The 25,341-nt window shown below is 41.5% G+C and overlaps 1 protein-coding gene and 12 non-coding genes across 13 annotated transcripts in view; 12 read left to right on the top strand and 1 right to left on the bottom strand.

Annotated features, from left to right (window-relative positions):
- The window catches only part of LOC137491231 (uncharacterized), a 498,327-nt gene that overhangs the window by 132,977 nt on the left and 340,009 nt on the right, over window positions 1–25,341 (bottom strand). The gene's annotated exons all lie outside the window — the stretch shown is intronic.
- LOC137495021 (U6 spliceosomal RNA) lies at window positions 186–292 on the top strand. Its single transcript, XR_011014965.1, has one exon. It is a non-coding gene; the product is annotated as a U6 spliceosomal RNA (small nuclear RNA).
- LOC137494589 (U6 spliceosomal RNA) lies at window positions 711–817 on the top strand. Its single transcript, XR_011014535.1, has one exon. It is a non-coding gene; the product is annotated as a U6 spliceosomal RNA (small nuclear RNA).
- Window positions 1,236–1,342, top strand: LOC137494756 (U6 spliceosomal RNA). The gene has a single exon (XR_011014702.1). It is a non-coding gene; the product is annotated as a U6 spliceosomal RNA (small nuclear RNA).
- Window positions 1,765–1,871, top strand: LOC137494887 (U6 spliceosomal RNA). Its single transcript, XR_011014831.1, has one exon. It is a non-coding gene; the product is annotated as a U6 spliceosomal RNA (small nuclear RNA).
- On the top strand, window positions 2,290–2,396 carry LOC137494757 (U6 spliceosomal RNA). The gene has a single exon (XR_011014703.1). It is a non-coding gene; the product is annotated as a U6 spliceosomal RNA (small nuclear RNA).
- Window positions 2,815–2,921, top strand: LOC137495067 (U6 spliceosomal RNA). The gene has a single exon (XR_011015011.1). It is a non-coding gene; the product is annotated as a U6 spliceosomal RNA (small nuclear RNA).
- LOC137495074 (U6 spliceosomal RNA) lies at window positions 3,335–3,441 on the top strand. Its single transcript, XR_011015019.1, has one exon. It is a non-coding gene; the product is annotated as a U6 spliceosomal RNA (small nuclear RNA).
- Window positions 3,862–3,968, top strand: LOC137494890 (U6 spliceosomal RNA). Its single transcript, XR_011014834.1, has one exon. It is a non-coding gene; the product is annotated as a U6 spliceosomal RNA (small nuclear RNA).
- Window positions 13,101–13,171, top strand: trnag-gcc (transfer RNA glycine (anticodon GCC)). Its single transcript has one exon. It is a non-coding gene; the product is annotated as a tRNA-Gly (tRNA).
- On the top strand, window positions 13,897–13,967 carry trnag-gcc (transfer RNA glycine (anticodon GCC)). The gene has a single exon. It is a non-coding gene; the product is annotated as a tRNA-Gly (tRNA).
- Window positions 14,056–14,126, top strand: trnag-gcc (transfer RNA glycine (anticodon GCC)). Its single transcript has one exon. It is a non-coding gene; the product is annotated as a tRNA-Gly (tRNA).
- On the top strand, window positions 14,533–14,603 carry trnag-gcc (transfer RNA glycine (anticodon GCC)). Its single transcript has one exon. It is a non-coding gene; the product is annotated as a tRNA-Gly (tRNA).

The following is a 25,341-nucleotide window of genomic DNA, read 5'->3' as shown; positions in this document are numbered from 1 at the left end:
CTAATTTCCCCCCGTCCATAAACTTGGTGACCTACTGCATCAATCAGTGTGCCTAGCACTGACAGGGCCAAAGCTCTGTAGTGCACGGCATACAAGTGGGAACATGGCTCTCCGGTTCCCACCACCCTGGAGGAACATTGCTGGGACTCGAGGCGTACATATGCCCTGAGCCTGACCACTGGTCTGTGCTCGCTACGGTGGTACATATACTAAAATTGGATCGATACAGAGAAGATTAGCATGGTCCCTGCGAAAGGATGACACGCAAATCCGTGAAGCGCTCCATATTGCTGTTTTAGTGCGTGGGTAAAAGTACAGAAATGAAAAAAGACAAAAGGCTTTTCACGATTCCAAATGGTGCATGAGGATGGGTTTAGCAAATCGTGGGAGGTGCTGCTGGGTCAACTGGAAAGTCTACATGCATGGTGACAAAGAATGTGGGATGCTTTGATCATTTGTTTTGTTGTGCTAATGCACTTCCAAAGCTCTTGCTTTGGTGGGATTGCCATAGGCTATCCTGACACTCTAATTTCCCCCCGTCCATAAACTTGGTGACCTACTGCATCAATCAGTGTGCCTAGCACTGACAGGGCCAAAGCTCTGTAGTGCACGGCATACAAGTGGGAACATGGCTCTCCAGGTCCCACCACCTTGGAGGAACATTGCTGGGACTTGAGGCGTACATATGCCCTGAGCCTGACTGCTGATCTGTGCTCGCTACGGTGGCACATATACTAAAATTGGATCGATACAGAGAAGATTAGCATGGCCCCTGCGAAAGGATGACACGCAAATCCGTGAAGCGCTCCATATTGCTTTTTTAGTGCGTGGGTAAAAGTACAGAAATGAAAAAAGACAAAAGGCTTTTCACGTTTCCAAATGGTGCATGAGGATGGGTTTAGCAAATCGTGGGAGGTGCTGCTGGGTCAACTGGAAAGTCTACATGCATGGTGACAACGAATGTGGGATGCTTTGATCATTTGTTTTGTTGTGCTAATGCACTTCCAAAGCCCTTGCTTTAGTGGGATTGCCATAGGCTATCCTGACACTCTAATTTCCCCCCGTCCATAAACTTGGTGACCTACTGCATCAATCAGTGTGCCTAGCACTGACAGGGCCAAAGCTCTGTAGTGCACGGCATACAAGTGGGAACATGGCTCTCCAGGTCCCACCACCTTGGAGGAACATTGCTGGGACTCGAGGCGTACATATGCCCTGAGCCTGTCCACTCGTCCGTGCTCGCTACGGTGGCACATATACTAAAATTGGATCGATACAGAGAAGATTAGCATGGCCCCTGCGAAAGGATGACACGCAAATCCGTGAAGCGCTCCATATTGCTGTTTTAGTGCGTGGGTAAAAGTACAGAAATGAAAAAGACAAAAGGCTTTTCACGATTCCAAATGGTGCATGAGGATGGGTTTAGCAAATCGTGGGAGGTGCTGCTGGGTCAACTGGAAAGTCTACATGCATGGTGAAAACGAATGTGGGATGCTTTGATCATTTGTTTTGTTGTGCAACCAATGCACTTCCAAAGCCCTTGCTTTACTGGGACTTTGCCATAGCCTATCCTGACACTCTAATTTCCCCCTGTCCATAAACTTGGTGACCTACTGCATCAATCAGTGTGCCTAGCACTGACAGGGCCAAAGCTCTGTAGTGCACGGCATACAAGTGGGAACATGGCTCTCCAGGTCCCACCACCTTGGAGGAACATTGCTGGGACTCGAGGCGTACGTATGCCCTGAGCCTGACTGCTGATCTGTGCTCGCTATGGTGGCACATATACTAAAATTGGATCGATACAGAGAAGATTAGCATGGCCCCTGCGAAAGGATGACACGCAAATCCGTGAAGCGCTCCATTTTGCTTTTTTAGTGCGTGGGTAAAAGTACAGAAATGAAAAAAGACAAAAGGCTTTTCACGTTTCCAAATGGTGCATGACGATGTGTTTAGCAAATCGTGGGAGGTGCTGCTGGGTCAACTGGAAAGTCTACATGCATGGTGACAACGAATGTGGGATGCTTTGATCATTTGTTTTGTTGTGCTAATGCACTTCCAAAGCCCTTGCTTTAGTGGGATTGCCATAGGCTATCCTGACACTCTAATTTCCCCCTGTCCATAAACTTGGTGACCTACTGCATCAATCAGTGTGCCTAGCACTGACAGGGCCAAAGCTCTGTAGTGCACGGCATACAAGTGGGAACATGGCTCTTCGGGTCCCACCACCTTGAAGGAACATTGCTGGGACTCGAGGCGTACATATGCCCTGAGCCTGACCGCTGGTCTGTGCTCGCTACGGTGGCACATATACTAAAATTGGATCGATACAGAGAAGATTAGCATGGCCCCTGCGAAAGGATGACACGCAAATCCGTGAAGCGCTCCATATTGCTGTTTTAGTGCGTGGGTAAAAGTACAGAAATGAAAAAAGACAAAAGGCTTTTCACGATTCCAAATGGTGCATGAGGATGGGTTTAGCAAATCGTGGGAGGTGCTGCTGGGTCAACTGGAAAGTCTACATGCATGGTGAAAACGAATGTGGGATGCTTTGATCATTTGTTTTGTTGTGCTAATGCACTTCCAAAGCCCTTGCTTTAGTGGGATTGCCATAGGCTATCTTGACACTCTAATTTCCCCCCGTCCATAAACTTGGTGACCTACTGCATCAATCAGTGTGCCTAGCACTGACAGGGCCAAAGCTCTGTAGTGCACGGTATATAAGTGGGAACATGGCTCTTCGGGTCCCACCACCTTGGAGGAACATTGCTGGGACTCGAGGCGTACATATGCCCTGAGCCTGTCCACTCATCCATGCTCGCTACGGTGGCACATATACTAAAATTGGATCGATACAGAGGAGATTAGCATGGCCCCTGCGAAAGGATGACACGCAAATCCGTGAAGCGCTCCATATTGCTGTTTTAGTGCGTGGGTAAAAGTACAGAAATGAAAAAAGACAAAAGGCTTTTCACGATTCCAAATGGTGCATGAGGATGGGTTTAGCAAATCGTGGGAGGTGCTGCTGGGTCAACTGGAAAGTCTACATGCATGGTGAAAACGAATGTGGGATGCTTTGATCATTTGTTTTGTTGTGCAACCAATGCACTTCCAAAGCCCTTGCTTTACTGGGACTTTGCCATAGGCTATCCTGACACTCTAATTTCCCCCTGTCCATAAACTTGGTGACCTACTGCATCAATCAGTGTGCCTAGCACTGACAGGGCCAAAGCTCTGTAGTGCACGGCATACAAGTGGGAACATGGCTCTCCAGGTCCCACCACCTTGGAGGAACATTGCTGGGACTCGAGGCGTACATATGCCCTGAGCCTGAGTGATCACTACGGTGGCACATATACTAAAATTGGATTGATACAGAGAAGATTAGCATGGTCCCTGTGAAAGGATGACACGCAAATCCGTTAAGCGATCCATATTGCTGTTTTAGTGCGTGGGTAAAAGTACAGAAATGAAAAAAGACAAAAGGCTTTTCACGATTCCAAATGGTGCATGAGGATGGGTTTAGCAAATCGTGGGAGGTGCTGCTGGGTCAACTGGAAAGTCTACATGCATGGTGAAAACGAATGTGGGATGCTTTGATCGTTTGTTTTGTTGTGCTAATGTACTTCCAAAGCCCTTGTTTTAGTGGGACTTTGCCATAGGCTATCCTGACACTCTAATTTCCCCCTGTCCATAAACTTGGTGACCTACTGCATCAATCAGTGTGCCTAGCACTGACAGGGCCAAAGCTCTGTAGTGCACGGCATACAAGTGGGAACATGGCTCTCCGGTTCCCACCACCCTGGAGGAACATTGCTGGGACTCGAGGCGTACATATGCCCTGAGCCTGACCGCTGGTCTGTGCTCGCTACGGTGGCACATATACTAAAATTGGATCGATACAGAGAAGATTAGCATGGCCCCTGCGAAAGGATGACACGCAAATCCGTGAAGCACTCCATTTTGCTTTTTCAGTGCGTGGGTAAAAGTACAGAAATGAAAAAAGACAAAAGGCTTTTCACGATTCCAAATGGTGCATGAGGATGGATTTAGCAAATCGTGGGAGGTGCTGCTGGGTCAACTGGAAAGTCTACATGCATGGTGAAAACGAATGTGGGATGCTCTGATCGTTTGTTTTGTTGTGCTAATGCACTTCCAAAGCCCTTGCTTTAGTGGGACTTTGCCATAGGCTATCCTGACACTCTAATTTCCCCCTGTCCATAAACTTGGTGACCTACTGCATCAATCAGTGTGCCTAGCACTGACAGGGCCAAAGCTCTGTAAAGCACGGGATACAAGTGGGAACATGGCTCTAGGATAGAAAGGAGAAAAGACAAAAGGTTTTTTACGATTCCAAATGGTGCATGAGCAGGGTTTTAGCTGTTGGGATAGTTTACAGTTTAACCCAAAGAATGACCAGTCTGATAGATGAAGAAGAGCTAGAGTCAGAGATTCAAATAAATAAATAAATCAAGTTTACCTAAGATAGTTTGCAGTTTCATCATCAGAAGCCAGCTTCAACACTCGCAATAAGTTCCTAGGCTGCTCTGCTTACAATCACCAATCAATAACAATTATACTCTGACATAATGTAATTTCCAACTGAACACTGTGATTATCAGTTGTCATGGAACAGGCAGATAGCAGCTCATAGCTGATATCTAATGAGAGAGAAAGAGAGTTTTGAGCAATCCAGAACTGTTAATGTATGTTTACTCAATTTAAACATACATTAAACATAACATTAACTTCAATAACATAATTTTATTGTAATCTTTTACTCAAGCCCGTCCTAAAACATATAAAACAGAGTTGACATGCTTTTTCAAAGTAATGCTGTTACAGTCAACAACAGTTTTAGATCTTTCAGGGGTTAACTGCATCCATCAAAGTATTATTTCAACCCCCATTTATGTTACTTATATATTACTAAAAATATTTAAATCCAACCATAAAGCTGCTTGTTTGCACAGACTTACATGGCACATTTTTTATACAGACATGTCTCTGTTACTTTTACAGCCAAAAGTCAAAAGTCATGGTGAGGGCTAAATCAAGATAACAGTGCACTTACACAGAATCTTATCTTCTAATACAAAACATACGCTATTCTTTACTCCCATAATGTTACTGTCAGTTTCTGTGCTTAGTTTTTGGCTACTAGACACTCAATATTTAGATTTTAGCTTTTCATTGACAATTAATTGCCAAAGGCATTTTTTATCTTAAAATCGGTTCTAAAATCATTTTAAACCTAAGAGCTTAGCTGAGCCATTTACTGCATTCTGCTCTCATCTGTTTCTTTTTATATCAGAGTTTAACACCAAAAGCAACAAGAAATTGAGAATGAAATCTTACTAACAGCGCTTAGCTTTTGCTTGATTAATCTGCAAACCATCCCAAGATGTGGAAACTGTCCAGATCGGTCCAATCCAGTTAGGGTCATATTTTTTTCGGGATTGCTCCTGGTGCATCATTGATCAATCAACCTCGCCCTAATATTTCTAGGTTTCTTGTCTGACTTTTGTGGCCACTACTATCTAATGGATACCGATTAAGATGTTATTTAAGAATTTATTTATTTATTTAACTATTTCTTTCCCTAATAATCTGACCTACTCTATTCTTAGGATTCGGGCCCTTTTGTCTGTGAAACAGCAAGATAGCAGTGGTGGAACTAAATACAATCTCGGGTTAATTTAGTCCACTACTAAATAAAAACCAGTCCAAGTTTTATCCCCGAGAATGTCCTAAAAGCCTCTTACACACCCGTACTTACACACTGAGTACTTAACTCTGGGTGGAGGAGGTACACCCCTTAACTACTGTTATACTTATTACTATGGTTATAGGTGTACCGCAAAATGCACCAGCTCACAAGGGGATTCCACACAAAGCTACCACAAAATTTTGCCTTTCATTCACGTCTGAATGAGAACCCAACAGCTTTCCGTTACTACCCACTACTCCACAGACCATCCCTAGTCTATAATATTTTAAATCTTTCTACATTTCTTTTTGTTGATTGATCAATGGTGTCACCAGTAAACAAGTGCCATGCGTCCATCAAAACTGTAGGGATAGTATACAGTTTAACCCAAAGAATGACCAGTCAGGTATATAAAAAAGAGCCAGAGTCAGAGATTTAAATAAATAAATCAAGTTTACAGAAGATAGTTTGCAGTTTCATCAGCTGAAACCAGCTTCAACTCTCGCAATGAGTTCCTAGGCCGCTCTGCTTACAATCACCAATCAATAACAATTATACTCTCACATAACGTCATTAACTGCGTCATACATATAGGTGTTATAGCCTGATTGGTTAAAACACAGATAGACTAGGTGAATTTCCACGTGGGGTTTGTGCGTATATTCTGAACAATATCTTAAAGGTGCAGTATGTGATCTGCCAAAATGCTAACCGCTTAGCATATTATCTTTGGACGGCGGCGAGGGACTGTGATTTAAAGCCACACCCCCTGAAATCGCGAACGCGCGCACCGCGTCACAACAGCAGACAGACAACCCCACTAGTTCATGTCATTTGCCAGTTAGTTAGTGCCAGCGCCATGCAGGAATTACATTTATTACTTAACCACACTTACATGCTATTTCAGAGTGAATATTCAGTGTAGCGATAAACAGTATAGGAAGGCTATCATTGTTCAAAAATGACCAAAGTTAATATAAAAGCAATTTCAGCTCAATAAAGCAGGTTAGGCTGAATAGCACTATTTACTGATGTTTTGTTGTTAAACTAAATATAAATCTGTCTATAAATCATTATCAATGCTGTAAAATGACCTTATGAAACTGAAAATAATCACATCAATCTTTCACCGGGAGATTTTAGTGGCTGAACAAAACGTCTGTGCATATAAGTCATTCATAACACAACACAATCTAACATCAGCTTAGCCTGACTACAATAGTTTTAAAACAGAACATTACCTCTCTAATAGTAATACTTCAACCATGGTGTTGTCCTTCCTCCAGCGTGCTAAAGTAACTCCAATATTGATTCAGGTTTTTAAAAGTTTCATTACAGTATTTGATTTCTCCCGGTCCGTCTCGTGAGCTGGAACTTATGCAGACGGGCTTATGCAGACGGCCACACGCTAATGGCGTATCTGCGTGAACAGATGCGCAGAAGTCCGAATCTACATTTGCTGACAGACAGCCTGACCTGCTTATCGGAATTATGGGAGATTATAGTCCGACTCTATTTAATTGGATGAACATTTTTTTAGGTTTATGCTTTACCCAGGATAAAAAAATACATATAAACACATTTAGATAATTTACTGTAATCATTACTATTGGACTATGAAGAGACTTTCAACCAGAACAAAAATTGTTTCTGAAGATAATCACCTGCTGCACCTTTAAGCATAAATGTCAGACATCCCTTAGACTGATTGAAGCTGACTCCAGACCTGTGAAACGGATCAACAATCAAATAGAACACACACACACACCTAAAGTATAATCTGTTTCTTATTCAAGGCTGAGTGTACTCTCAGCCATCTTTATCAAAACTGGTTAAAAATTTGTATAATCTACATTCAGGCAGTTATAATCTTACTATACAAAGTCTATCTTGAATAAAAAGTAGAATCACTTTAAAATAATTAACCGTAAAAACAGCAAAATCACTTTAGACATTTTAGATAGTATTAACTCATAGAAATAACAATAGAGACATTTGATTCCAGTCCTCAGCCCTCAGTTCCACTTAAGGTCTCTGTGACCTCTGACCTAGTTTGGTGGCTTCTGAAAAAAGTTATAAAGAGACAGGCAAATGCACTGAACATTCTTATATTAAGCAATGTGTTAACTTATTCATTAATTAAAATCATTTCACAGTAAATACTCATTCAAATGATCATATAATTATATTTAATAAAAAAAATCATAAGTAACAAGATGATGAAAAAAGGATAGACGTTGGTCCATGATGAGACAGATTGGAAAGCAGAAATCCGAATCCTTCAGCAGGAGAACATGTGTTTCAGGATTGGAGGCTCAGTGGTAGAATTCTCCCCTGCCAGGCGGGAAACCCAGGTCCGATTCCCGGCCAATGCAGTTGCTCGTTTGTGTTGCTACTCTTCCAGCTGCAAGTAACAGCCTTGTGGCAGCCACACAACACAAAGGCAAGATACAACATTGGTCAGTATTGGTGGTTCAGTGGTAGAATTCTCGCCTGCCATGCAGGAGACCCAGGTCTGATTCCCGACCAATGCAATTCTTGTTTTGTGTTTCTACTGTTCCAGCTGGAAGGCTAACAGCCTTGCAGCTATCACACCCCACTAGGGCAGTAGCATAACCATATCAACATTGGTGGTTTTGGTAGAAATCTTGCCTGCCATGTGGGAGACCTGGGTTCGATTCCCTGCTAATGCAATTGCTGTTTTGTGTGGCTCCTCTTCCAGCTCTGGTTGAAGGCCTTTAAGCACTCACACAACACAAAGGCAAGGAAGAACATGGGTCAGCATTAGTGGTTCAGTGGTAGAATTCTTGCCTGCCTTGCGGGCGACCTGAGGCTGATTTCTGTCCAATGCAATTCCTCTCTTGTGTTGCTACTCTTCCAGCTCTTGGTAACAGCCTTGCAGCAATCACACCCCGTTAGGGCAGCACCATAAGCATATCAGCATTGGTGGTTCAGTGGTAGAATTCTCACCTGCCATGACGGAGACCCGTGTCCGATTCCCAGCCAATGCAATTCCTTTTTTGTGTTGCTACTCTTCCAGCTCTGGGTAACAGCCTTGCAGCAATTACACCCCACTAGGGCTGCAGTAAAAGCTTATCAGCATTGGTGGTTCAGTGGTAGAATTCTCGCCTGCCACATGGTAAACCTAGAATCGATTCTCGGCTAATACAAGTGCGATTTTGTGTGGCTCATTTTTCAGCACTGGTTGACTGCCTTTTAGCACTTACACAACACAAAGCCAAAAAACAACATCGGTTAGCATAGGTGGTTCAGTGGTACAATTCTCGCCTGCGACGAGGGAGACCCGGGTCCGATTCCCGGCCAATGCAATTCCTGTTTTGTGTTGCTGCTCTTCCAGCTCTGGGTAACAGCCTTGCAGCAATCACACCCCACTAGGGCTGCATTACAAGCATATCAGCATTGGTGGTTCAGTGGTAGAATTCTCGCCTGCCACGAGGGAGACCCGGGTCCGATTCCCGGCCAATGCAAGTGCTGTTTTTTGTTGCTACTCTTCCAGCTTTGGGTAACAGCCTTGCATCAATCACACCCCACTAGGGCTGCAGAAAAAGCATATCAGCAATGGTGGTTCAGTGGTAGATTTCTCGCCTCCCTTGTGAAAGACCCTGGTCAGATTCCCGTCCATTACAGTTCCTATTTTGTGTTGCTACTCTTCCAGCTCTGGGTAACAGCCTTGCAGCAATCACAACCCACTAGGGCTGAAATATAAGCATATCAGCATTGCTGGTTCAGTGGTAGAAATCTCGCCTGCCACGCGGGAGACCTTGAGTCGATTCCTGGCTAATACAAATGCATTTTTGTGTGGCTCCTTTTTCAGCTCTGGTTGACGGCCTTTTAGCACTCACACAACATAAAGGCAAAGAAACAACATGGGTCAGCATTGGTCGTTCAGTGGTAGAATTCTTGCCTGCCACGCGGGAGACCCAGGTCCGTTTCCCGGCCAATGCACCTTCTGATTTTGGTTGCTACTCTTCCAGCACTGGGTAACAGCCTTGCAGCAATCACAACCCACTAGGGCTGCAGTAAAACCATATCAGCATTGGTGGATTAGTTGTAGAATTCTCACCTGCCACGCGGTTGACCTTGAGTCGCTTCCTGGCTAATACAAATGCAGTTTTGTGTGGCTCCTTTTTCAGCTCTGGTTGACGGCCTTTTAGCACTCACACAACACAAAGGCAAGGAAGAACATGGGTCAGCATTGGTGGTTCAGTGGTAGAATTCTTGCCCGCCACGCGGGAGACCCGGGTCCGAATCCCGGCCAATGCAATTCCTGTTTTGTGTTGCTACTCTTCCATCTCTGGGTAACAGCCTTGCAGCAATCACAACCCACTAGGGCTGCAGTATAAGCATATCAGCATTGCTGGTTCAGTGGTAGAAATCTCGCCTGCCACGTGGGAGACCTTGAGTCGATTCCTGGCTAATAACAATGCAGTTTTGTGTGGCTCCTTTTTCAGCTCTGGTTGACGGCCTTTTAGCACTCACACAACACAAAGGCAAGGAAGAACATGGGTCAGCATTGGTGGTTCAGTGGTGGAAACCTTGCCTGCCACGCGCGAGACCCGGGTCCAATTCCCAGCCAATGCATTTCCTGTTTTGTGTTGCTACTCTTCCAGCTCTGGGTAACACCCTTGCAGCAGCCACACCCCACTAGGGCTGTAGCATAAGCATATCAGCATTGGTGGTTCAGTGGTAGAATTCTCGCCTGCCACGCGGGAGACCTGGGTCCGATTACTGGTCAATGCAATTCTTGTTTTGTGTTGCTACTCTTCCAGCTCTGAGTATCAGCCTTGCAGCAATCACACCCCACTAGGGCTGCAGTAAAAGCTTATCAGCATTGGTGGTTCAGTGGTAGATTTCTTGCCTGCCACACAGTAGACCCTGGTCCGATTCCCATCCATTACAATTCCTGTTTTGTGTAGCTACTCTTCCAGCTCTGGGTAACAGCCTTGCATCAATCGCACCCCACTAGGGCTGCAGAATAAGCATTTCAGCATTGGTGGTTCAGTGGTAGAATTCTCGCCTGCGACGAGGGAGACCCGGGTCCGATTCCCAGCCAATGCAATTCGTGTTTTGTATTACTACTCTTCCAGCTCTGGGTAACAGCCTTGCAGCAATCACACCCCACTAGGGGCGCAATAAAGCATATCAGTATTGGTGGTTCAGTGGTAGAATTCTCGCCTGCTACGCGGGAGACCTTGAGTCGATTCCCGACTAATACAAGCGTGGTTTTGTGTGGCTCCTGTTTCAGCTCTGGTTGACGTCTTTTTAGCCCTCACACAACACAAAGGCAGGGAAGAACATGGGTCAGCATTGGTGGCTCAGTGGTAGAGTTCTCGCCTGCCACGCGGGAGACCCGAGTCCGATTCCCGGCCAATGAAAATCTTGTTTTGTGTTGCTACTCTTCCAGCTCTGGATATCAGCCTTGCAGCAATCACACCCCACTAGGGCTGTAGTAAAACCATATCAGCATTGGTGGTTCAGTGGTAAAATTCTCACCTGCCACGCGGTGGGCCTAGAGTCGATTCCTGGCTAATACAAGTGTGTTTTTTTGTGGCTCCTTTTTCAGCTCTGTTTGACGGCCTTTTAGCACTCACACACTACAAAGGCAAAAAACTATATCGGTAGGCATTGATGGCTCAGTGGCAGAATCCTCGCCTGCCACAGAGTAGACCTGGAGTCAATTCACAGCTAATACAAGTGTGGTTTTGGCTCCTTTTTCAGCTCTGGTTGACGGCCTTTAAGTACTCACACAACACAAAGCCAAAAAAACAACTTCGGTCAGCATAGGTGGTTCAGTGGTAGAATTCTCACCTGCCGCGTGGGAGACCTGGGTCTTATTCCCGGCCAATGCAATTCCTGTTTTGTGTAGCTACTCTTCCAGCTCTGGTTGACAGCCTTTTAGCACTCACACAACAAAAAGGCAAAACACAACATCGGTCAGCATTGGTGGTTCAGTGGAAGAATTCTTGCCTGCCACGCGGGAGACCCGGGTCCGATTCCTGGCCAATGCATTTCCTGTTTTGTGTTGCTACTCTTCCAGCTCTGGGTAACAGCCTTGCAGCAATCACACCCCAATAGGGATCCATTATAAGCATATCAGCATTGGTGGTTCAGTGGTAGAATTCTCACCTGCCATGCGGGAGACCCAGGTCCGATTCCCGGCCAATGCAAGTGTGGTTTTGTGTTGCTACTCTTCCAGCTCTGGAAAAACAGCCTTGCATCAATCACACCACACTAGGGCTGTAGAATAAGCATATCAGCATTGGTGGTTCAGTGGTAGATTTCTTGCCTGCCACACAGAAGACCCTGGTCCGATTCCCATCCATTACAATTCCTGTTTTGTGTAGCTACTCTTCCAGCTCTGGGTAACAGCCTTGCATCAATCACACCCCACTAGGGCTGCAGAATAACCATATCAGCGTTGGTGGTTCAGTGGTAGATTTCTCGCCTGCCACGCGGAAGACCCTGGTCCGATTCCCGTCCATTCCAATTCCTGTTTTGTGTTGTTACTCTTCCAGCTCTGGGTAACAGCCTTCCAGCAATCACAACCCACTAGAGCTGCAGAATAAGCATATCAGCATTGGTGGTTCAGTGGTAGAATGCTCGCCTGTCACATAGGAGACATAGAGTCGATTCCCGGCTAAAACATGTGCATTTTTGAGTGGCTCCTGTTTCAGCTCTGGTTGATGGCCTTTTAGCACTCACACAACATAAAGGCAAGGAACAACATAGATCAGCATTGGTCGTTTAGTGGTAGAATTCTTGCCTGCCACGCGGGAGACCCAGGTCTGTTTCCCGGCCAATGCACCTTCTGATTTTGGTTGCTACTCTTCCAGCACTGGGTAACAGCCTTGCAGCAATCACAACCCACTAGGGCTGCAGTAAAACCATATCAGCATTGGTGGTTTAGTTGTAGAATTCTCGCCTGCCACGCGGTAGACCTTGAGTCGCTTCCTGGCTAATACAAGTGCAGTTTTGTGTGGCTCCTTTTTCAGCTCTGGTTGACGGCCTTTTAGCACTCACACAACACAAAGGTAAGGAAGAAGATGGGTCAGCATTGGTGGTTTAGGGGTAGAATTCTCGCCTGCCACGCGGGAGACCCGGGTCCGATTCCCTGCCAATGCAATTCCTGTTTTGTGTTGCTACTCTTCCAGCTCTGGGTAACAGCCTTGCATCAATCACACCCCACTAGGGCTGTAGTATAAGCATATTAGCATTGTTGGTTCAGTGGTAGATTATTTGCCTGCCACACAGAAGACCATGGTCCGATTCCTGTCCATTACAATTCCTGTTTTGTGTAGCTACTCTTCCAGCTCTGGGTAACAGCCTTGCAGTAATCACACCCCACTAGGGCGGCAATATAAGCATATCAGCATTGGTGGTTCAGTGGTAGAATTCTCGCCTGCCACGCGGGAGACCCGGGTCTGATTCCCGGCCAATGCAAGTGCTGTTTTGTGTAGCTACTCTTTCAGCTTTGGGTAACAGCCTTGCATCAATCACACCCCACTAGGGCTGCAGAATAAGCATATCAGCAATGGTGGTTCAGTGGTAGATTTCTTGCCTCCCCCGTGAAAGACCCTGGTCAGATTCCCGTCCATTCCAATTCCTATTTTGTGTTGCTACTCTTCCAGCTCTGGTTGACGGCCTTTTAGCACTCACACAACAAAAAGGCAAAAAACAACATCGATCAGCATTGGTGGTTCAGTGGAAGAATTCTCGCCTGCCACGCGGGAGACCCGGGTCCGATTCCTGGCCAATGCATTTCCTGTTTTGTGTTGCTACTCTTCCAGCTCTGGGTAACAGCCTTGCAGCAATCACACCCCAATAGGGATCCATTATAAGCATATCAGCATTGGTGGTTTAGTGGTAGAATTCTCACCTGCCATGCGGGAGACCCAGGTCCGATTCCCGGCCAATGCAAGTGTGGTTTTGTGTTGTTACTCTTCCAGCTCTGGGTAACAGCCTTGCAGCAATCACAACCCACTAGGGCTGCAGAATAAGCATATCAGCATTGGTGGTTCAGTGGTAGAATGCTCGCCTGCCATGTAGGAGACCTAGAGTCGATTCCCGGCTAAAACATGTGCAGTTTTGTGTGGCTCCTTTTTTCAGCTCTGGTTGACGGCCTTTTAGCAGTCACACAACACAAAGGCAAGGGAGAACATGGGTCAGCATTGGTGGTTCAGTGGTAGAATTCTCGCCTGCCACGCGGGAGACCCGGGTCTGATTCCCGGCCAATGCAATTCCTATTTTGTGTTGCTACTCTTCCAGCTCTGGGTAACAGCCTTGCAGTAATCACACCCTACTAGGGCTGCAGTGTAAGCATATCAGCATTGGTGGTTCAGTGGTAGAATTTTTGCCTGCCACGCGGGAGACCCGGGTCCGATTCCCGGCCAATGCAAGTGCTGTTTTGTGTTGCTACTCTTCCATTTCTGGGTAACAGCCTTGCAGCAATCACAACCCACTAGGGCTGGAGTATAAGCATATCATCATTGCTGGTTCAGTGGTAGAAATCTCGCCTGCAACGCGGGAGACCTTGAGTCGATTCCTGGCTAATACAAATGCAGTTTTGTGTGGCTCCTTTTTCAGCTCTGGTTGACGGCCCTTTAGCACTCACACAATACAAAGGCAAGGAACAACATAAGTCAGCATTGGTGGTTCAGTGGTAGGAACCTTGCCTGCTACACGCGAGACCCGGGTCCAATTCCCACCCAATGCTTTTCCTGTTTTGTGTTGCTACTCTTCCAGCTCTGGGTAACAGCCTTGCAGCAATCACACCCCACTAGGGCTGTAGCATAAGCTTATCAGCATTGGTGGTTCAGTGGTAGAATTCTTGCCTGCCACGCGGGAGACCCGGGTCCGATTCCCGGTCAATGCAATTCCTGTTTTGTGTTGCTACTCTTCCAGCTCTGGGTATCAGCCTTGCAGCAATCACACCCCACTAGGGCTGCAGCTTAAACATATCAGCATTGGTTGTTCAGTGGTAGATTTCTCACCCTGCCACGCGGAAGACGGTAGTCCGATTCTCGTCCATTACAAATCCTGTTTTGTGTTGCTACTCTTCCAGCTCTGGGTAACAGCGTTGCAGCAATCACACCCCACTGGGGCTGCAGTATAAGCATATCAGCATTGGTGGTCCAGTGGTAGAGTTCTCGCCTCCCACGTGGGATACCTGGGCCTGGTTCCCAGCCAATGCAATTCCTGTTTTGTGTAGCTGCTCTTCCAGCTCTGGGTATCAGCCTTGCAGCAATCACACCCCACTAGGACAGCAGTATGAGCATATCAGCATTGGTGGTTCAGTGGTAGAATTCTTGCCTGCCATGTGGGAGACCTGGGTCCCATTCCTGGCCAATGCAATTCCTGTTTTATGTTGCTACAATTCCTGTTTTATGTTGCTACTCTTCCAGCTTATCAAGCAAGTTTTTACACAGCGGATGCCCTTTCAGCCGCAACCCATGTCTGGAACACACACACACACACACACACACACACACACACACACACACACACAATCTAGCCTATCCAATTCACCTGTACCGCATGTCTTTGGACTGTGGTGGAAACTGGAGCACCCTAAGGAAACCCACGTGAATGCAGGGAGAACATGCAAACTCCACACAGCAACACCAACTGAACCGAGGCTTGAACCAGCGACCTTTTTGCTGTGAGGCGACAGCACTACCTACTGCGCCACTGCTTCGCCCAGCATAAAAATGTATATACATAAATCACAATTTAAATGGACAAATAAATAGATATGTTTAAATTGTGTTTTTAACCCCCTGGGGTCGAAGACAGCGTATACGCGTTCTGACAAGTTTTTACCTCATTGAGCTGAAATGAACCTAAATTACACTTTCAGTTTTGATCGTACAGATAAGATCAATACATCAATCGAATCTGTTAGGTGTCTTCTTTTTAAATGTGTACACTCACAACAAAAACAAATGTGTGTGCTTTTGCAAATCTAGGATAATAAACAGTGTAGGCATTCTGTCTTTTCTCTCTCCGTGAACTGTTTTTAGAAACGTGTCAGCAAAATGCGCTGAAACTCCGCGAAAACAATACACCCAGACACGAGACACATATCTTTATAAAGCTTGAAGTGTCTACTTTTAAACGCAGCTATGCATGTTGAAAACAAATATTGTTTGATAAAGTAATCAGTATGAAAGCAACGCTATGTCTAGCTTCTCAGTCTGAGCTCATTAGAGTTATTGCGACCAGGCCCACGAAGCTTTGACATTACAAACAGCCTGCATGAGGAGCGCGCAACAGTAGACTGCAGAGGTGGGACCAAGTCATTGTTTGGCAAGTCACAAGTAAGTCTCAATTCATTGCTCTCAAGTCCCGAGTCAAGTCCCGAGTCAAGACAGGCAAGTCCCGAGTCAAGTCCCGAGTAAAAGGCAACAAGTCTCAAGTCAAGTCCAAAGTCCTGCAGTTTGATTTTCGAGTCTTTTCGAGTCTTTTTAACAGAAAAATAAAATATAAACAGATTAGGTATGGTTGTAAGATCTGTATTAATTAAACAAACCTTTTTTTATTAAAGAACATTGCTCAGATATATAAAAATACAAATGCAATTTTCTGAAAAAGTACTGAACAGTGCTGCGTCTCGTCTCCACAGCATAATGCACAAGAACGAGTTCCACCAAAAAAAGACTCCATTTTGCCTCACATCACACAGAAATTGCAGGTCTACTGCTGTCTAATTCATTAAGTTTAGTTGTGCCCGTATGTTATGTCTTCGGTGATCAACTTGTGATTAACCAAAATTACATAACCTCAATGAGGCAGCAGTAGACCAACTCCTGTATATGCTGCAAAGTTAAATTGAGTGAAATTGGAATTTTGTCAATTGAATCTCGTGTGTGCTAAAGAGATGGAGTTGCAAATCTGTCTAGCAGCAACGTAAAATGGTAGCACATATTGTTAATGAAGTAGGCTACTTCATACAAACAATAACATTGTTTTCTTCACATAACGTTGAAGAGCTTTGCTCTCTACCTTGTGTGATGCTCGTGCACGGATTTCCTCTGTTTGTGGACAAAACTGATTGCGAGTTCTCAAATTTTCTCTCGCTCTCAAATATGCACTGCTCACACACAAATTTTCTTGAGCGCTCTCAGAGATTATATGCAAACTCACAATTTGTGTCGTGTTCCCTCTTCCTTTCATGCTTTTTGATATGATTCATATTGCTGCACTGTTTAATAACAATAACCAAAATACTAAAATAGACTTACATATTAAATGTTTAATCTAATAAACCATAACATTATTGGTTGTTTTATATGATGAGATATTTTCAGTTTCAAACACTTAAAGACAGAGAATAGACCAGTGGTGCCCCCCTGAAAATTTGCTTAAGGGGGGCCAGAAAAGGCCAGCTACGTCAGTGGCACCAATCAATCCACAATCATTTTTTAGTGGCTGCTATTTATTTATTGAAATATTGGATTGTATTGCATTTATGTAAGTAGATTTAAATAAATAATGTCAACAGCAAAATCATATCGGGTTGGCCACAGGGGTGGCTAGAGTTTACACAGGGGTAACACCCCTTGTAAAGGGGTTTACACCACTATAAGGCACCTCTGGAATAGATGTTGGATGTAAAGAATACATTTTATTTTAAAAGCATTTAAACAAAAACTAATGCAAGCGGAAATGTAACTGTGATAAAATAAGGAAACACTTGATAAGGTATTATAGCCTACTGTACTATTCACTCTTCAAATAAATCTCACTATCAATCTCATTTTATCATGGCAGCTAAAATAAAGTAAACTAGTGTCTGCTGGCTTCCACTTTGCTGATGAGATTGTGGAGGACATTTTCCATGTCATCCTCTTCATTTTGAGGAAAGCTGTTCCACAGGGCCCCTGAACACGTATATTGGCATGTACTGTGTTTTGAACAGTAGCCTACTACAGTAAAGAACTTCAATTGATCAGTTGTGGTAATACTATAGTTGCTATGGTAACACAAGTGTAATATAAACAAATTACCCAGTGCTGTATTATTTTACAATATAGGGTATTTTATACTACAAATCACTACACTTTACTGTAGTAAAACTACACTTTGTATTATTTTATCTGTTCACTATTGGTAATACTACTGTATTATGAAGCATTCATTAACAAGTCGTAAATAATACTAGCCTAAAACATAAGTATAATACAAGTATACAAAAAGTATAATACTCAAAAACACTAGAATTTATTAAAGAATTTACCTTAACCTTTTAGTTTTTTGTGTATTGTTAATAAATAGTAAAGCAAGAAAGAAACCATATCAACATTCTTGGAATAACCCTTCGCTAAGCCTCGCCCTCCTTAGTTACTGTTGCTACTACGCCTGTCAAGCTTTCATGCCTGGCACATCTATTACAGTGTGTATGCGCTGGTGTCAGACATTCCCAAGGATTTAATTAGTCATTTTTGGCAAACAGGTGAGATCTGAGAAAGCCAGACAAAAGAGGACTGCAGTATACATTACAGGGGTATATTCACAACATGCAACTGATTAGAAAATAATTTTATCAAAATTGAAGCAAGGTTAGCCTAGCCACCTCATACGCTGAACATTCAACAGCATAGTTCATGCACAGCAGGAGAGGTGAAATTATAAAATAATCTAATAACCTAAGAAACTGATGGATTTGTGCCGAATATTAGCATCATTGACCCATAACAGTGTACAGTACCTATTACTGTCAGCATGTTTGTGTGCTCTTTATCCAGTTTTTATTCAAATTTGCAGTTAAGTGGAAGAAAAAAAATTGAAATGCACATTAAAGTATAAATAACAGAAGTGAACAAATAGATTTTTCCTACCAGCAAATATTAGTGTATGTATTTATATGCGTTACAATAGCGAGGGTTTAAACTAGTGCTCACAGGGTTCAACGCTAAGGATTTTTTCTACTGGCCCGATCGGGCCAGTGGTTCTGATTTTTACTTTCCCTGCCCAAATTTTCACTGGCCCCACCAAAAAAAAAAAAAAAAAAGAAGTTAATCGCTATTTGAATGTGCGTGTGTGTGTGTGTGTGTATACACACACACACACACACACACACAGTTGATTTCAGAATTATTAGTTCCCCTAAATTATTAGCACCCCTGTTTATTTTTTTCCCCAATTTCTATTTAACAGAGAACAGATTTTTTCAGCACATTTCTAAACATAATAGTTTTAATAACTCATCTCTAATAACTGATTTATTTTATCTTTGTCATAATGACTGTAAATAATATTTTACTAGATATTCTTCAATACACTTCTATACAGCTTAAAGTGACATTTAAAGGCTTAACTAGGGTAATTAGGTTAACTAGGCAGGTTAGGGTAATTAGGCTAGTTATTGTATAATGATGGTTTGTTCTGTAGACAGTCTGAAAAACAATTAGCTTAAGAGGCTAATAAATTTTACCTTAAAATGGTTAAAAAAATGTTTTTATTCTAGCCAAAATAAAACAAATAAGATTTTGTTCAGAGGAAAAAATATTATCTGACAAAATATCAACATTTCTTTGCTTTGTTAAACATCATTTAGGAAATATTTTAAAAAGAAAAAACAAAAAACAAAAGGGGGCTAATAAATCTGTATATATATTTACGGTAATTTTTAAAATGTTTAAGGAAAACTATTCAGTTCATCAAGGCTATATTTATAAATGTAAAAAAGGTGTAATTGTTAAATATTTATTAAAATTTTAAATAACTGCTTTGTTATTGTATTTAGTTTCAAATAAAATAATTACTCCAGACATTATTGATTTTTTAACTATTACCATTAATAAATATAATAATAATTAATATTAGTGATTTCTGAAGGATCATGTGACTAGAGTAATGAAGCTGAAATCTCATCTTTAAAATCACTGGAATAAATGAATAAATTAAATGATAAACTACTTTTGAACAGTTATTTTATAGTGCAACATTTCACAATTTGTATTTAAGATGAAATAATTGCAGCCTTGGTGAGCAGAAGAAGCTTGTTTTAACATATTTAATCACACTGACCCCAAACTTTTGTGTATTGTGTATAGAATATTTTATAAGTGAAAATGTGCACTTTAATTTTAACAACCCACAGACATCGTCACCGAATACAAATCGAGGTAAGACTTTCTCATATATACAGAGCCTCATTTCAATTGTAAGGTTTTGTAGAAATCAATCAATTGAATTAATCAATCTATTAAAGAAACGTTGACTATAATTCTGTATTTTAGGCTTAAATTATAGAGAGACATAGCAGATGAACCGAGACTGCATCAGATCAATGTAAATCTTTCTTTCGAGCTGTCAGTGCGGAAATGAACAAAACAACAGGCCTAATACAACATTTTATAAGATTAAAATATGGAAAAATTAACAGATAGTAATTTCGGTCAATTTTCGTGACGGATAAACCGAGATCAGGCTGGATAAACAGATCTCGGTAATATTTCAGCATGCTTTCACTTTCGCATTTACCGGTAAGAATGACATCTCGCCCTGCTCATCATTCCCTCTTCATATAGCCGTATATATGGCTATTACACGATCATGATACACTGTGATATAGCCTGGGTCGTTAGTTCGTTGCATTGTTTTGTTTTCTCGCTACAATCGATACGCTCAATAGGACAGAGACCGCATCTCATTCAGGCGAACTTGGACTGATTGATTTGGCGCGGAAGCGAGCGCAACTGCTGGATATATGCTAAAAAAACGCGCTAACGGGTGAAACGAGACAGATTCCGAAACAAACGTCTATGTGGGAAAGCACCGTAAGATTGTATTTGCACACAATTGACAGACAGTCGCAGCACGCAGCTCTGGCTCGATCTGGCAGGCAAAAAGGCAGCAGCTGGCCCGATCGAGCCAGTAACATTTTGTACACTGGCCCGAGTGTCTTGCACGCTGGCCCCGGGCCATCGGGCAGTCCTTATTGTCGAGCCCTGGCTCATAATATCGAGTGGAAAAAAAGAAAAAGACCGCTGGGAAACATAACCTGCTTTGTTTTTTTTTATTTATTTTTTATAAGAAACACAGTTTAGATCTGTTTAGGATAAGAGGAGTGTGAGTTATTGCCACCTATCACTGAATGTGAATATCGAAAACAAAACCAACTTAGCTTAACTCCTTTACTGCCCCTCACACAGCTTGATCCACGCTGGCATTTCTCCTCTTGGGCTTCGGTTTTGAAAAAGGAAAAAATCCCACCACCCAGTCCAAACTTTTAGGATAGCGGGTGTCAGATTTGCATAATCCAATTGCACAACGATTTGGCTTGTTTCCCTCGCTCGAAAGCTTGACAGAGCCTCTGCCCGTAGCTACGATTGGTAAGCCGCGATTGGTGGGTGGCGGTTTTTGGGCATGGCTTAGCGAAAGGTCAGTTTAACAGGAGGATCCCGTGAGAGCAAAAGCACTAAAGGTATGAGACGCCATCGTAAACGAAAGTCAAGCGAACGCAAAGAGACTGAATGCACGAGAGAGAGAGAGAGAGAGAGAGAGAGAGAGAGAGAGAGAGAGAGTGTATTGGCACGCGAGTATTGGCTCGATCTCAAGTTCAAATTCTCTCTGCGTTCGCTTGACTTTTGTCCACTCCGGCGCCTCATAGTAGTCACGTTGGATACTGACGAATCAAAACAATCTACCGTGCTTTGATTGGACGTCATGCCGAAAGCGCGCATGCTCACACACACGCGCGCGCGCATGCTGTCACACACACGCACACATAAACGGGGAGAGAGAGAGAGCGGTCTATGTCAACATACTTTTTTATCGTTGGGCTTTTCATGGGAAGCAGCAAGTCTTTACAAGTCAATAGGGGCAAGTCCTAGTCAAAGTCCGAGTCATTTATGTTCAAGTCCAAGTCGAGTTGCAAGTCTTTTTATATTTTGTCAAGTCGAGTCTAAAGTCATCAAATTCATGACTCGAGTCTGACTCGAGTCCAAGTCACATGACTCGAGTCCACACCTCTGGTAGACTGTGTCAGGAAAAACACGTCATTAAAATGAACTAAAACTCAGCAAATACTCGACAAAGAAACATGTGAGATGTTTCTAAAGAAAGCTTGATATGTCTACTTTTGCATTAACCAATATAAGTCGAAAACAAATAATCTTTCAAGTAATTCGTATAAAAGTAAGGGCAGGTACTGATTCTCCTGTCGCCTCATTACAGCGAACGTGATCCCGCCCGCAGTGAAGGCGCATTTCATATGGAAATGAACTGAGGTGAGCCAGCCAGGTGATAATGTAAACGCTCCCCGAGACATGGCATCAAACGACAAGCTTTATTATAGTTACTTATTTTGTTTGAACGATGGCATGCTACACGGGTGAAGAAGCACAATATAAAAATAATATAAAAATAAACAATATAAAAATTAAAATATATAAATAAACTTATTTTTTCTCAGATTCTTTCTTGAAACTCTTAGTCACATACCTGTCTGATGGCTCGTTATGCAGCTCATTATGCAGGTCTTTGTCTTCTCTGGTGTTACTCTCTGCATAGTAATGATAGTTCACGCCTTCTCGCATAAACTATTTTCACACAGAAAGTGACTTAGAAATTTTAATTCATAGAATTGTTTTTTTGTGAGTAAGTGAACAAGATGATTCTCACATCATTTTGAAGCAAAAACACTAGACTACCAGATCCAGTTCTCAAAAGTCTTGTGCACAAATGTTCTCTGTGTGTTTCACGGCCTTGTTTCAGGGATTTCAAAATTTTAGTTTTTCACTAAACATGCATAAACGTTTCTTTCTCAAAAACACAAACACATACAAACATGCTGCTTAGGTATTATTGTAAACCAACTTGTGCTGTTTACAGTGTTATCACACATTAGCCATTAAAATGTTTTTAAGATACTGAAAACAACACAAATGTCAGTGCATGTCAAAACTTCTCCAGAGCCCCAAAACACCCTCAGACCCCAGATGGTTAAAAGTCATTTAATTAGGCAATAAAACAATGCATTACAAAAACATTTTAAATGTATAAATAAATAGACACTTTTATTACTGTATTTTTATTTAATTCATGTTTTAAAGGCTGATTAATCAAACAGTAAAAAATTGTATTAATAAATCACAAAACACATTTTAAACAGCTTTTTAAATAAGTATTTGGCAAATGCTTTTCTCCCTATTTGCCGCTTGGTTTTCTTTTTCTTTTGCCACATGCTTTTCTCAAATTAAAAATAAATCAAGTTAAAAATGGCTTTGCTGTAATGAGCTATTGTTTTCCTCTGTTAGAAAAGACAGTTAACAGTTTTATCTAGATTAAATGATTGTGGTGATAAAGATTTTCTTGAAGATATAGAACAAAATGAACTTCGTATTTTGCCATCAGAGTTGGATGACTACTATACAGAGAAAGCTAAAGGAGCTTTACGATCTAGAGTGAAATGGATAGAGGAGGGGGAGAAAAATTCTTCATATATTTTTTTAAATTTAGTAAAGCATAGGCAAGCTTCAAAAACTATTAATAAACTTAGCATAAATAACAATGTAAGTGAAGAGAAAACTTTGATTGATGATCACATCTATTCATATTATTATATAAGTCAAAATTTAATGAGAGTGATTGTGACTTTTTCTTTTCCTTTTTAAAAGATAAAGTTCCTATTATAGATGACTGCTTCCGTGAAATGATGGAATCTGACATTGTTATCTCTGAACTTGATGTTGCTTTTTCTAAAATGTCCAATTGAAAATCCAGGCATATACGGAATTACAGTTGAGTTTTATAAACATATTTGGCCAGAGATGAGATTTTTAGTGTTTGAAGCACTTAAGAAAAGTAAAGACAAAGCAGAACTATCGACTTCTATGAAGCAGATTTTAATAATTTTAGTTCCAGAGCCAAGCAAAGACAAATTATTTTTAAATAATTGGAGACCCATAACTCTTTTGTCCAATGATTTTAAATTGCTCTCTCATGTATTTGCCAATAGACTCAAAAAAAGGTATAGGCGAGATAATTAATGAAACACAATCAGCTTTTATTGTATTAAATTTATTTTTTATTGTATTATCTTTTATTTTTAATGTATTAAAGGGAGAATTATTCAGAATGATACTTGATATGCTCGATTATTTAATTCCTCAGACAAGTTTATTTCTATTTCTAGACTTTTTCAAGGCATTTGATACCCTTGAGCATCCTTTTTTGTCTTTAGAAAGTCTTTAGAAACTTTTGGGTTTGGTCCGAGCTTTTGTAGGGTAATTTCCATGTTCTAAACTGATATATTCAGTGGTAAATCCCTGAATCATCTCCTGGAGTTTACATCAGAAGATTAATCCATCAAGGATGTCCCATCTCACCTTTACTTTTTAATATAGCTGTTGAACTTATGTCATTATATTAAATCAGAGTACACTATAGGTATTGATATACTTGGTAGGACTTTTACTTTAAGTCAGTTTGCTGATGACACTCTATTAATTCTTAAAAATAGGGAGGTGCTCCTTTTAGCTCTTGTCAAAGTTTCTGTTTCCTAAAGCTTCTGAACTCACCTTAAACCTAAGAAAATGTGGAATATTAACTATTCAGAATTGTACTTTAAGAGAGTTAGAAGGTATTCTAGTAAAAGAAGAAGTTAAATACTTGGGAGTTACCATCTTCAAAAATTCTGTTAATAGAGAATGTGCAAATTTTAATATTAAAATGGAAGGGATGAAAAAATCCCTAAATCATTGGCTAGCTAGAGACCTTTCCATACAGGGTAAAATTATTTTGACTGGGATTATCTAAAATTATATACTTAACTTATCCTTTATATACTCCTCCCAAAATAGTTAAATCTATTAATTTAACATTTTTTACATTTATTTGTAAAAATAAATCACATTATTTACGTAAGAATCATATGATCAAAGAGTAAGAATATGGAGGTTTGAAAGCTATTAATTTTGAACGTCTTCATTGCACTTTTAGAGTTAAATGGTTGAAACAGTGTTTAAGCCTTATTCAATATGGTATCATATCCCAAATAATTTGTTTAAAAAAATGGTGGCCTTGAATTTATATTAAGATATGATTATGATTGTTCAAAACTTCCTTTGATGCTGTCTAATTTTCAATAGCAAGAACTACTTTTTTGGAAAATTATATTTACCCATAATTTTCCCCTCATAAATCCACTCTTTGAAATAAAAGGGCTGTTATTATTAACAGAAAATCATTGTTTAGAAGTGACTGGTACAATAAAGGCATTATATTTATTAATGATTTGTTAGATGAAAATTGACTGCTACTATCTCATACCGAATTTTTAAATAAATATAGAGTTAAAATCACAGATAAAGGTTATATTAAAATTAGCGAGGCTATACCTATTGCTTTGTTTAGGTTAATTCAAAGTAATTATTTTGATCCCCCATGTACACTTTTAACTTTTCTTCCGTCTTTAAAATTATCAATGTTGATATTTTTGATAGTAAATATAACAACAAGCTTATTTACAACACGCCTTATAATGGGTGATTTTAAGTGTTATCATCTAGAAGTTGTTAAACCTTTAGTAGAGGACAAAGCTTTTACCTTTTCTCTTAAATATCCTGTAGCACCTAAGGTTAAGTAAACTCATTACAGAATTTTAT

This window comes from Danio rerio, chromosome 4 (assembly GCF_049306965.1).
Source record: "Danio rerio strain Tuebingen ecotype United States chromosome 4, GRCz12tu, whole genome shotgun sequence".
Classification (NCBI taxonomy): Eukaryota; Metazoa; Chordata; class Actinopteri; order Cypriniformes; family Danionidae; genus Danio; species Danio rerio.
This window is presented reverse-complemented; position numbering and strand designations above follow the sequence as displayed.